The 12,364-nt window shown below is 51.9% G+C and overlaps 1 pseudogene; it reads left to right on the forward strand.

Moving 5' to 3' along the window:
* LOC128847370 (E3 ubiquitin-protein ligase TRIM39-like) overlaps positions 1-12,364 on the forward strand; it is a 64,840-nt pseudogene that overhangs the window by 35,670 nt on the left and 16,806 nt on the right.

Raw genomic sequence — 12,364 nt, forward strand, 5'->3', positions numbered from 1 at the left:
GTTTCAAAGCTCGTACCACAGAGAAAAGCAAACAGTTTGCAGCTTGCTTTGAGTGAGTGAATGAATGAGCAGGGGGCCGGGAGTTCAGAACTTGCAAAATAGAGAGCTGACATACTCCAAAGAACACTCTCTCTCCCCCCACACTTCCTGTCACAATCCACCCCACTCCCCCGTTTTGAAAAGCACGGTGCAGCCACATGAATGCTGGGATAGCTGCCCATAATGCACCGCTCCCAACACAGCTGCAAATGTTGCAAGTGTGACCACGCTACTGCGCTGGCAGCTGTCAGTGTGGACAGACTGCAGCGCTTTTCCCTACTCAGCTGTACGAAGACGGGTTTACCTCACAGCGCTGTACAGCTGCTAGTGTAGCCAAGGCCTAAGGTGCCACAAGTACTCCTGTTCTTTTTGCAGGTATATACTGTCAGTTTCTGAATTTACTGACAAAAACAGTTGTTCGTTACTGTAATATTTACTCAGAACATTTTAGTCTACAGGACCTTAGTTTCAAATTTGCTTTAAAAATATTTCATTAGTGAGTTGGTGAAGATGATAAAATCACATCTCTAAAAAATCCTTGCATAGATTTTTAGATGCACAATCTGACTATTCATCTTAAATGCTTGGATCTTCAGACATATAGTTTAAAAAAAATTCCTTCAAAGGACCACCCTCATTTAAAATACACATTTTAATTTTAATTACTATACTACAAAAAACTTGCTTCCAATGTCTTTCTGTCCTTTCTGTCCATCCCTTTCTCCCTTCAAACCCCTCCCCCCCCCGTTGAAGAGAGCCCTTAAAGGGACAACACCCCTTTCCTTACAGATAGCTGGACAAACGAGTTTCCCTTTCTTTAGTTCTGACTATTTGATTAACTAGTTTTAAGAGAACCCTCTAGCAAAATCAGTACCTTAGTAAGATATAAAATCCTTTGTTATGCCTAAAATCTTTGGAAACATATTTTTTAAAGTTGGTGAAATTTCATTAACCTGTCTATTGTTATGGAGATCACACACAGTAAATTAGTCAAGTATCAAAGGGTTAGCCGTGTTAGTCTGGATCTGTAAAAGCAGCAAAGAGTCCTATGGCACTTTATAGACTAACAGACATATAGGAGCATGAGCTTTCGTGGGTGAATACCCACTTCTTCAGATTCAAATTAGTAAATTAGTGCTCCTTTTTTCTAAAAGCAATGAACATTGTTATGAACACACTAAACCTCTGTGACTGATTATTTTAAAATAATGTCTGTTTCAGTGAGTTAAATATGTAGTAATCTGGAATGCTTACTTTATGAAGGTTTAAGAGTACATTTTAAATATAAAACCAGCTTAGAAATACAGATTAAGAAAATGTAAAACAGAGAAGAGCTGCATCATGTGTTCCACAATATTTAATGTTGTATTAAGCAGGACAGCTGACTCACCCTTACTACAAAGTTTTTGCAAATAAATGTCTGACAAACTTCAGGGCATATCAAAAAACCTGTGACTGACATTTTTTATTCCCAATTTTAGTGCTTTTAATTAGGTACATGCTGCATGTCCAGGCTTCACCTTGTGGCATGCAGTGGAAAACATGCTTCATTTTCTTTAGAAAGAAATTGCAGAAGAGTGTTTTTTTTCAAATGTCATTTGCTTCATTTGGGTTCATGGATTTGGCTGGAAGGGATGAGCAGAGTGGGGGAGGGAAGAGAGGAGGGAGACAGTGGGGAAAGGGCAGGACCTGGGTGGAGTGGGGAGGGACCTGAGGCAGAGCAGGGTGGAGTGGGCGGGACCACAGGCAGAAGAGGTGAGCTGGGGAGCTAGCATCCCCAAATGGCAGCTTCATCCACCGCCCATGACAGCAGGTAAGAGCGAATTGGTCCCGCACACCCAGTGTGCACTGCAATCTCCTTAGGCAGGGGCTGTATTCACAGAGCTGAATGTACCGGCACCGCACATTCTGCATGCGGGAGAGGGTACGGGGGTCTCTGCAGAGAACTGTGACTCTCTGCTGCCATAAGGCGGGCTGGGCGGCTCGGTATCCTTTGCTGTCTCATCCCTCCCCCCCGGGCTGTGAGCCTGGGCTGCCGTCAGGCATAGGGAAGCCAGAGGCAGTGTCTCTGGAGGGAAGGCCTGGGGGAGGGGCGTTTGGCTGCAGCATGTTAATGAGACCCTTGCAAACACAAGGGAAAGAATCAGGGAAGGGATTGTGTCTGGATAGAGGACACAAGCGGGGCTACTCACTCAGTCTCACCTGTGGGGCCCTGTGGGATTGGGTAGCAGGGCCCAGGAAGTGAAAATCTCTTAACCACACAGAATTGTTAACTGCTCCCAAATCCTTTTGTGCCATGGCTGCAAGTTTAGAAGAGCTTAAGCTGTGAGATGCATGAACTTCCTCAATAAATATCTCTTGTGCGGTGCCTCAAGCAGGTTGCATTGTATTACCCAGATGAAAAGCCCAGCAGAGAAAGCTTGCAACTTTCCCAGCTCTTTCAACAGTGTTTGGGGCCTTTAAATCACTTGTGATGCATCTTCCAAATAAAATGCATTAATAATACAGCTCAGGCAAGCGGGCCAGGTGCCGTGCAGACTGCCCGGGCCATCTGATAGTACTTCACGCTGAAGGCTGGCTTTTATATGCTTGTGTTTTGCTGTTGGAAAGAGGCCCAGACTTCCTCCCATCTAACCCCCCTTCCACCCTGACTGCCCCAGCCCCTCTCCACACCCCCGCTCCCAGAAAGTCCCTCTGCCCCAGAACCATCCAACCCTCCCCCTGCTCCCTGACTGCCCCCAAGGACTTCCCTTACCACCATGCAGCTCAAACCACTGGCTGCCCCTGGAGCCAAAGTTAAACATGCTGCCAGCACACAGCCCCTCCCCTGCAGCATCCTGAGGCAGCGGGGGGCAGGGGAGGGGAGAGGGAGTCTGGCTGCTGGAAGCCCAAGGGGAGTGGCTGAATCAGGCCCAGGCAGCCAATCAGCAGTGCCGCACTCTGCATGGGGGGAAAGGGGAGCAGGGGGGGGGGATATCCCGGACCTTTCTACCTTATTACAAATTCCTACTAAGGCACCACTTTTGGAGAATGTGCTCAGTGGGGGAGTGGCCGCTCCCCCTGCTCCCCTTCAGCTACGTTCCTGTGCTGGATACCTAGGTAGAGTCGGTGTGTTCATGTAAATACAGTCTGTACCTGAAGCCTTTTGCCCTCCCCAGCTATCTGTCAGGGGAGAGCTCATTCAGACCCTGCTTGCACACAAAACAATCTGGACCCTGACACATCCCTGCACGTCAGTGGCACAGAAAGCCACAGCTGGTACCTGCCTCCTGCTCTTCTTTCTTTCCCCGTGTCCTGTTCTTCCCTTCTCCTTCAGCTCTTACCCATCCAGCAGCCCTGCTCCACCCATATGAACTCCGGCAGCCATTAGCCAAGATAACATTAGTAGGATGTGGGGTGGCCTTACAGCTTATGTACACCATGTATTAAACACCAGGATGTACACATCATGGTACTATAATTGGCTGACAAAGCTAGGGCCATCTGTGTCCTAACACAGTTGGGTTTTGACAGCGTGGGTGGGATAAAACGGTTCTGGAACCACATGAAAGAAACATGTTCTTGCTCCCATCTCGTCTGGGGCTGTGTCTGTGCTGGGGGAGTGAGAAGCTGGGGATGATACGCTGGTGAGGTTCCTGTTAGAGAGCTTATTCCTTCACTCTCACACTTCCCTGGCCCTTCTCGCATGAACAGAGAGCAACAATACCCGAAGTCCGAAGGTGCAAACAATTTGATGTTTATTGGGGTGAACTTCCAGCAAGCTTAAATCCAAGTTCCTTTTTCCTTATTTTCGAATCCCAACTTACTTCCTGTTTGCCCCTAATTTATATAGTAATATTCTTAGATATACCTTAACCAATCATTCTACTAAAATTTACCTAACCAATCCTAACACATTGTAACATGATTAGGGTTACCATATTTCAGCAAGCAAAAAAGAGGACGGGAGGACCCCCGCCCTAGCCCTGTCCCCATCCTGCCCTAGCCCGGCCCCGCCCACTTCCCGCCCCCCTCAGAACCCCCAACCCTCCCCCCCGCTCCTTGTCCCCTGACTGCCCCCTCCTGGGACCCCTGCCCCTAACTGCCCCCCAGGACTCCACCCCCTACCTAAGCCTCCCTGCCTCTTGTCCCCTGACTGCCCCCTCCTGAGACCCTCCCCCCATCCTAACTGGCCCCCTAGGACCCTACCCCCTACCTGTACCCTGACTGCTCCAACCCTTATCCACACCCCCACCCCCAGACAGACCCCTGGCACTCCCACGCCCCATCCAACCACTCCCCACCCCCTGACAGCCCCCCCAGAACTCCCGACCCATCTAAACCCCTCTGCTCCCTGTCCCATTGACTGCTCTGATCCCTCTCCCCACTCCTGCCCCCTGACAGCCCCCCCAGAACTCCCAACCCCCCCCCTCGCTCCTTGTCCCCTGACTGCCCCCTCCTGGGACCCCTGCTCCTAACTGCCCTCCAGAACCCCACCCCCTACCTAAGCCTCCCTGTTCCTTATCCCCTAACTGCCCCCTCCTAAGACCCCCCCCCTAACTGCCCCCCAGGACCCTACCCCCTACCTGTACCCTGACTGCCCAAAACCTTATCCACACCCTCCCCCAGAAAGCCCCCCCCCGACCTCCCGACCTCCCCCATCTCTTGACTGCCCCCTCCAGAACCTCCCTGCCCCTTCTCTGACCCCCTGGCCCCCTTGTTGTTGGCCTTTGCCTAATGTCTCTCTGAACTTGCTCAGGAACGGCCTGAGCCGTTCATCCCGGCAGGCTGGCTGGCAGGAGAGGAGGAGCGGGGGAGGAGCTCCAGACTGCCGGAGGCGATCTGCAAATGCAGGGAGGGAGTGAGCACTGCTGCAGGGGGGAGGAGGGGCTCTCTGGCTGTCGGAGCCCCATGTAAGTGGCACCATCCATCCGGCTGCCCTGTTAGCCGCGCGTGCTCTGCATGCGGGGGGGGAGGTGGAGGGGGGAGTCTGGACATTTACAAATTCCCCCCGGATGCTATTTTTAGCTCAAAAATCCGGACATGTCCGGGGGAATCCGGACGAATGGTAACCCTAAGCATGATTAGCTAACCAATTATATTCCACTACCTTAATTAGTTTACGCCCAGCAAAATTAATTATACAGCAGACAGAAACAATTACAGAACCAGACAGAGACCATGCAAATAAACATACAAAACAATACAGAAATGAGGATTTCACAACTACATCTATACAGACATAAGGGTTTTCCAGCTGTGTCTATTTATAAGTGATCTTTCCTTTCTCTGGAGGTGATAGAAATATCAGAACAGGATTGTATTCCTAACAGCCCAATAGCACCTTATTTCCATGTAACTACTTTGAAATGTGAGGATGTGACCATACACTTCCCAGTTTATGTCTGCCTCTGCTGCTTAGCCAAAGGACTCAGCCTAAGAACCAGGCCTCAGACTGTTACAGTAAAAAATGGCCCTTACACATACAGAAAGTGATTTTGATTCTTTCTTTTATACCTCTATAACCAGCTAAGTGATAAAAATACACCTAAATTCTTAAAGTATAGGCCTTTACAAAGAGGCCTAAATATCTATATCCTAACAGTTCCCTGCCCTCAGCCCAGGAGAGAGGGGAGGACATGGCCTGAATTCCCTCCCCACAGGGACCAGACTCACTGACAATCTCCGTTTCGCCTGAACTGTCCCAGATTTCTCCTCCAAGTCCCTTGTTCATTGAGCTGCTTCTCTGCCCCAAGAACTCCCAGGCCATGTCTACACGACACGTGTTTCACAGCTACAGCACTACAGCAAAGTAGCCAGAGTGACCTAAGTGTTACGTTAAGACCAGGCCCCTGCCTCTGTGCTCACTTACAGGGCTAAGAAACAGTCAGGAAGTACAGGTATTTCTCCAGAAAAGCACCTGCTTTGTTCTCCAGGATCTCAGCTTTCACTTCACTTTACACTGAGTCTCCAGCTGTTTTGGTTGTGAAGAAGACCTCAAAACTGTGACCCAGATGTAGGGGATGCAGAGAGCTGGGCACAGCAGCTCTGAGAGGTGTGAACGGCCCCATCGCCTCAGTGAGGGGTGAGCTCAGGTGCCCAGAATGACATTTAAATACCAACACTGTTAATTATTTTGTTCCCCATGTGAGAGCGGAAAGGGAGAATTACAGCTCAGCACCATTTATTGCCAGGAACGCCTCCTTCCGGTGCTAAAAGCGGGTGATGTTTGGGAGATGCCACCTCTTATTTCCCCCCGAGTAAAGAAGGGCGAGGCCCAGAGAGTCCAGCAGAGCCCAGGGGTATATTCTAGCCCCATGGGGGAGCCAGGCCTCAGGAGCCCCTTGGAGCCAATCAGCAACTCCATCCTGTTTTGAACATTGCACCATCTACTGTGAACAGATCCTGGTGTCTCCTTTTGTCCTGGTGTCCACTCACATGGGTGGAGCTTATTTTGTGGGTGGAGCTTCAAAGAATCCAGCCACCTTTGCCCCTCCCCCAGTCAGTTCCTGGTTCACTTATGAAGCTGTTTTGCTGGATGCAAAGGCTGCTTTTCCGCCTCCTGTCTCTCACTAGCCCCTGCTGGCTCCCTCCTTCCCTCACTGCTTCCCTGCAGCAGCACCGCAGGGGTGTCACCGAACAGCTCCCCAGGAGCTCTCAGCAGCAGCTGCAGCAGCAGCCTGGGCCCTTGGGCAGAGAGGGGGAGAGAACTCCAGGGCCCAGAGAAAAGAAGGAGAGTGAAATGGGGAGATCTCAGGTGGGGGCTCAGGAGGGGGCTCTCGGGGGCTGCCAGGGGTGTTGCACAGAGCCAGGCTGACGGGGCAGGAGCACGTTGCTGTGCTGTGTGAAGGAATCACAAGCTGTCAAAGGGGAAGAGAGCCCTGGGTTATTACAGCTCTGGAGCAGTTACAATTATGGGTGGCACATTCCCCCAGACCGAGTGTGTTCCCTGTTCCTCACTGACCTCCAGCCACATCACAGCGTCACCCTGTACAGTTAATGGGACTGCGCTGGCTCAGGTGCTCAGCTGCTGCCTGAGGGAGGCCACATGGGAGCCTGGACAGACGAGAGCACAGGGGGGTCTTGTTCCTGGCCTGGGCCTGGGCACAGTGCAGCGAGGTGCTGTCCCAACCTCTTCACTCTCACTGGCAGGAGGGATCGTTCAGAACCTTCCCAGCTGTTTCCCCTCTGGCCTGTGCTCAGGGATGTGAAGCTTTGGCTCAAACACAGGCTCTGAGAAGCCCTGAGTGTCTGCAGGAAGCAGAGCCCCTGCTGTGAGACTGGAGTCTCTGCTCCCATGAGGCCTTTGGGACCGGCAGAGCCGAGTCTGCTGCTCGCTTCCAGGGTATTTACTGCTGGTGTATGAAATGCCAATATGGACAGTACTGTCCACCCATCGGACAGGCAGACTAATGGCTGTTTATCGCACACGATGCCCCTGCAGGGGAAACTCCAGGGAGCCCTGGGCCCTCTGACGAAGGAGCTGGAAGAGGCCCTGGCTCTGATGTCTAAAGAGGAGGAGAAAACCACAGAGTGGCAGGTGGGTGTCCGGGTATATTCCTCCCTGAGCCCTTCCCCCTGCAGCTCCCAGGAATGACGGAGCCGTAAAGCTCCAGGATGAGGTTATGAACCTTCTCTGCTTGTTTGCTCCATTACACAGGCTTGGTGCCGGCCATGGGCAGCGCATGCCTCCGGCATTGGGGGAGGCCGGGCGTGAGTGCTGGAACCTCCCCGGTGCCTGGATCATCACCCTGCCCACTGCTCCACCCCCATTTCACCTGCTCTCCCCGAGGCCCCGCCCATGCGCCCCTCCTGCTCTGCCCCATTCCCCGCTCCCGCTCAGCCCCCACACCGTTCACTGTTGCAGCTCGCTCCTCTCCCGCACTCCCTCCCCCAAGGCCCCCTCGCCTGCCGCTTGCTCCTTTCTGCCCCCTCCTGCCTTAAGGGCGGGTGATGGGGGAGGGGCGGAGAGGAGCAAGTGACCGGGCCCCGCCACACAGCTGATGGGTGGCAAGCCGCGGGTGCTGCAGGCTTCAGGGGAAGAGCGGGAGCGAGGGCTGTGAGCAGAGCGCAGGCAGCACTCCAAAGGCAGCAGGTCTGCAGCCTGCCTCCGAAGGGAGGGGAAGCTGCTGAAGCCCCTGGCCATGTTGGCATCTCAGGGAGAGTGAGAGGGACTTTCCCCAACATCATTGTGGCCCGAGTCACACGGAAGGGCAGGCTCCCCCCAGGGTCATCCAGCACCTCTGTGCTGAGCTGTAGGGGACCTAGAGAGGCCAGTGCAGAGCAGCCAGCCCCTCCCCCAGCCAGGATCAGCACCGGCTCAGCATCGTTCCCACGGCTCCTTTCAGGGAGCAGGTGGGGACACAGCTGGCATCAGCCAACCCGCTGCTCTGTGAGCCTAGAAGGCTCCCTAAAGGCTGCGATCCCAGGGGCACTGGGCACATGGGCATGGGGCACTTGACCAGGGTGGGTGAGGCCAAAGCCAGCCCTGACAATGCCCTGGGCACCCAACACCCACGTGAGCCCCAGGATGGCACAAAAAGGACTATTAGCACCAGCCCTAGGTCCTGAACTTTGCAGCCCTGGGAGCAGATAGTCAAAGAAGGAGCATCTCCAACATCCCGCTGCGATGGCTCCCCTGGGTGTCTGAGTGCCCAGCACTTGGCACCCAAATCCCCCAATGAATAGCCTGTGCAGCCCCATGTAAATCTCTCCCATTCCCTCAATTTCTCCCCACTCCACTGTGTCCATCCCATGCCACCCACAGTAACATATTGTGGCTTTACAAAGAACCCTGGACAGCCCCGCGATGGAACTGGCCATATTAACAAACCCTTTATGGTACATTTCCCAAAGAAGTAAATATCCTTACAAACCTGATACTGATCTAATATCCCCTGATTCATGGACAGAGGCCCAGTCCATGTAACTCAACATCCGGCTCACGTTTTCTCTGTGCCTTTCCTATTTTTCTATCTCAAGAGGAAAGTGAAAAATAAGAGAGAGATGATTGCAGGTGAATTTAACAGACTGCACACACTGCTGAGAGTGGAGGAGCAGCTGCTTCTGCAGAGACTGGAGGAGGAGGAGAGGGAGACTCTGCAGAGACTACAGGAAAATGTCACCAAACTCTCCCAGCAAAGCTCCTCTCTGCAGCAGCTGATCACAGAGATTGAGGGGAAGTGTCAGCAACCAGTTGTCGAGCTGCTAAAGGTGAGATGGCATCAAAATTCTCCACCCATCCAGAATTATAACTCAGATCCCTGGGTCTGGATCCCAACAATGAGAGTAAATGTGTTCTGTGGTTTACTGACAAACAGAACATCTGCCTAAGGGCTCCATCAGTTCCAAAATATCGCAGTTCATGTTAGAGGGGAATTCTCCTCATGGAGATCCAGTGAGGCCATGGGAGATTAAATGGATGATACAAAAATTATACGGAGCTAAACCCATCCCTGCTCTGACCCCAGAACATTGGACCCATCACATTTGATAAACACAGATACTGATGGGTTGTGTCCTCAGAAGGGAGAACCCTTTTAGCTAAATTCCTGTCTCACCTACATAAATGAAACAAGTGTTAATGCAAAATGGTGTATGAGATTTTACCACAAAACAGTGAAGCCTGGGTGGGTTGATCTATTTTCTAGATGAAAGTTTGATGCCCAGAGCGAGACTCCCTCAGTTTTATGCACATTGTGTTGATACAGAACATTGATTCTCTTTTTCCTTTCAGGATGTGAAAAGCACATTGAGCAGGTGTGTTTCCCACTTTCATTGCTCTTATATTCCTGGTGGTGGTTCTGGGATGATGTGTGTATAGAGCAGCTGAGTGATGATGGGATGTTTTCTTCATAGGAGTGAGAATGTGAAACTCCAGGAACCAGAAGCTGTTTCTACTGACCTGAAGAAAGTGTATAAAATTTCCCTTGACATGAATGAAGTCCTGAATAAATTCGGAGGTGAGTGGAGTCTACTGGGACATTCAGCTGTATTGTGCCTCGGGATCTGGACAGAGCCTGGGACCCCAGGACACGCATGAACCCAGCTGACAGGCTTGGAGCTGTGTGGTAGCTAGAGGCTGGTACTTGCCCAGGTGTCTGACCAGGCCACATCACTCTGACATCCTGACCCCTCCATGGCTGAGTTAATGGGTGTCCCTGAGCCAGGTGCTGTGAGGCCTGGACTGGGCCCATTGTGCTGGGAGCAGCACAGACTGGTAACAGATGACATGTCTGTGCCTCTCTCCTTGAACATGTGAGGGCTGCATGGTGTGGCCACCGCTCAGCACTGCCCCAGCCCCCATTAGCCAAGGCTGCCGAACTTTCTGAGCTGGAGGAGGGGCTGGTCTGGCTGCTTCAGTGTGACCTGGGCCATGTGTTACTGGGTAACAAGCTGAATCCTACGGGCCCCTCGTCTGCTCTGAGTGCAGCCCAGTGGGAGTTTGGGACAGTGGTTTGCTGCTCATTGAGTGAGACTTACTCATGAGAGTGTGACCCTGTCACAGTGTTTGAGCATTGTTACCAGCTTTGCCTGTTACTTTGGGGTACACTCATTTATTAGGGTTACTCTTCTGGGGGCAGGGGGTTCTGTACTTCTATCAATGTGCTGCTTGTGTCACTTGTGTTCTCATACAGAGCTCTACTTCTCCCTTCTACAAGTCCCCTCCCAATGGAGCTATCTTGCAGGACCTAGGTTCCCCAGGGCTCAGTTCTTCCAGCCCCAGAATCAGATGAACACACAGACATACGCATTACCAGAGCAGGTCTGAGAGGACCGGGTTAATCAGCACTCCCAAGCTGACCCCTTATATGTCCCTGGACTCAGCAGGCTGGGTCGAGCAGCATTTCCAAGCTGTCACCCTCATATGCCATGGGCACCGCATGGAATAGAGTAACCCTGAGCAGGCTGGGTTGAGCAGCACTTTCAATCTGCCACGCTCATATGTCCCAGGTTCAGCACGTCCCTACCCCCACTTTCACGTTACAGTCGTTCTGGTAGTAACCCACTTGATGAGCAAACCCCACAGGATTTTTGGGCGCTGCAGGGATCTTTTAGCTTAGGTACAAGGAACGTGCTACAGAGCAAATGAGGAAACCAAAAAACATCCATGGGGGGAGTGGGAGGAGGAGGGGGAAGGGGGAGAGAGAGAGAAGCAACCAGCTTAATCATGAAAGTTATTTATTTCCAGGTAATAACCATAGGGGAGCCAAACAAATAGTTATAATATTAAATCTAACTTAAACTTGATTATAAAAGTCAGGTTTACAAAACTATAACTGATCACACAAGTCAGGGTCAGACGGCCAGGGGTGGCTCCAGGCACCAGTGCAGCAAGCGCATGCCTGGGGCGGCAAGCCGCGGGGCGAGGCCTGCCGGTCGCCGTGAGTGTGGCAGTCAGGCAGCCTTCGGTGGCATGCCTGCGGGAGGTCCGGCAGTCCCGCGGCTTCGGCGGCAATTTGGCAGCGGGCACTCTGAAGGCGCGGGACCAGCAGATCACCCGCAGAAACACCACCGAATCCGCGGGACCAGCGGACTATCCTCAGGCGTGCCGAAGGCCGCCTGACTGCCATGCTTGGAGCGGCAGAAAACATAGATCCGCCCCTGCAGAAGGCTATACCTAAAGAGAGAGAGAGAGTGTGTGTGTGTTCTCACCACTCCGTGACAGTTGAATCGATCGGGGGGTCCCAGGAGATGGTGGTAGCTGAGGGTCTGGAGCGCTGGAGACTGGCAGAGCCCCCAGCACGATCAGTCAGGAGAAGATGAAGTCCCAGTGGAACTGATGCAGATTTTGGATCAGGGATCAGAACACTTACTGAGTATGAATAGGGGTTTTTTGTAGGGAAACAATAATGGTTTGGGGAAGAGAACACTAGATTTGTTTATGGGTAAACTGATGGCTCAAGGGAGTGTACTAAAGGTGTTTTGTTCAGGCTAGACAATGGGAGTTGGCTATGTGCAGTGTTCCTTCAAGGGAGCTCACAATGCAATTAGGAAGCTTCACTATTTTGGATACCAATAAAGGAATTATTACTAGAATTGGTCTGATAACCACTGAGCTTGGTGTGTGCACGCATAGGTTCACTAACATCTGGAGCAGAGATCCCCCATGATGCATTACTTCCCTGCTTTTCTGGTCCCAGAGTTCCCTGTGGTTCTTGCCTTGGAATCTCTGTTTTCCAGTCTGTATGCTAATGGAGATGCCTCCTTGTCTCATCTTTGATGCAAATGAGGCAAGGGGAGTTTCCTTAATGCTGTCACCCTTATCCCAGAGATTTAGGTATGTCCCCAATGGCTTTTCATTGCTTTTTGTAAGTCTTTCTTCTGATCACTTTTGTTTCAAGCA

This window comes from Malaclemys terrapin, chromosome 13 (assembly GCF_027887155.1).
Source record: "Malaclemys terrapin pileata isolate rMalTer1 chromosome 13, rMalTer1.hap1, whole genome shotgun sequence".
Classification (NCBI taxonomy): domain Eukaryota; kingdom Metazoa; phylum Chordata; order Testudines; family Emydidae; genus Malaclemys; species Malaclemys terrapin.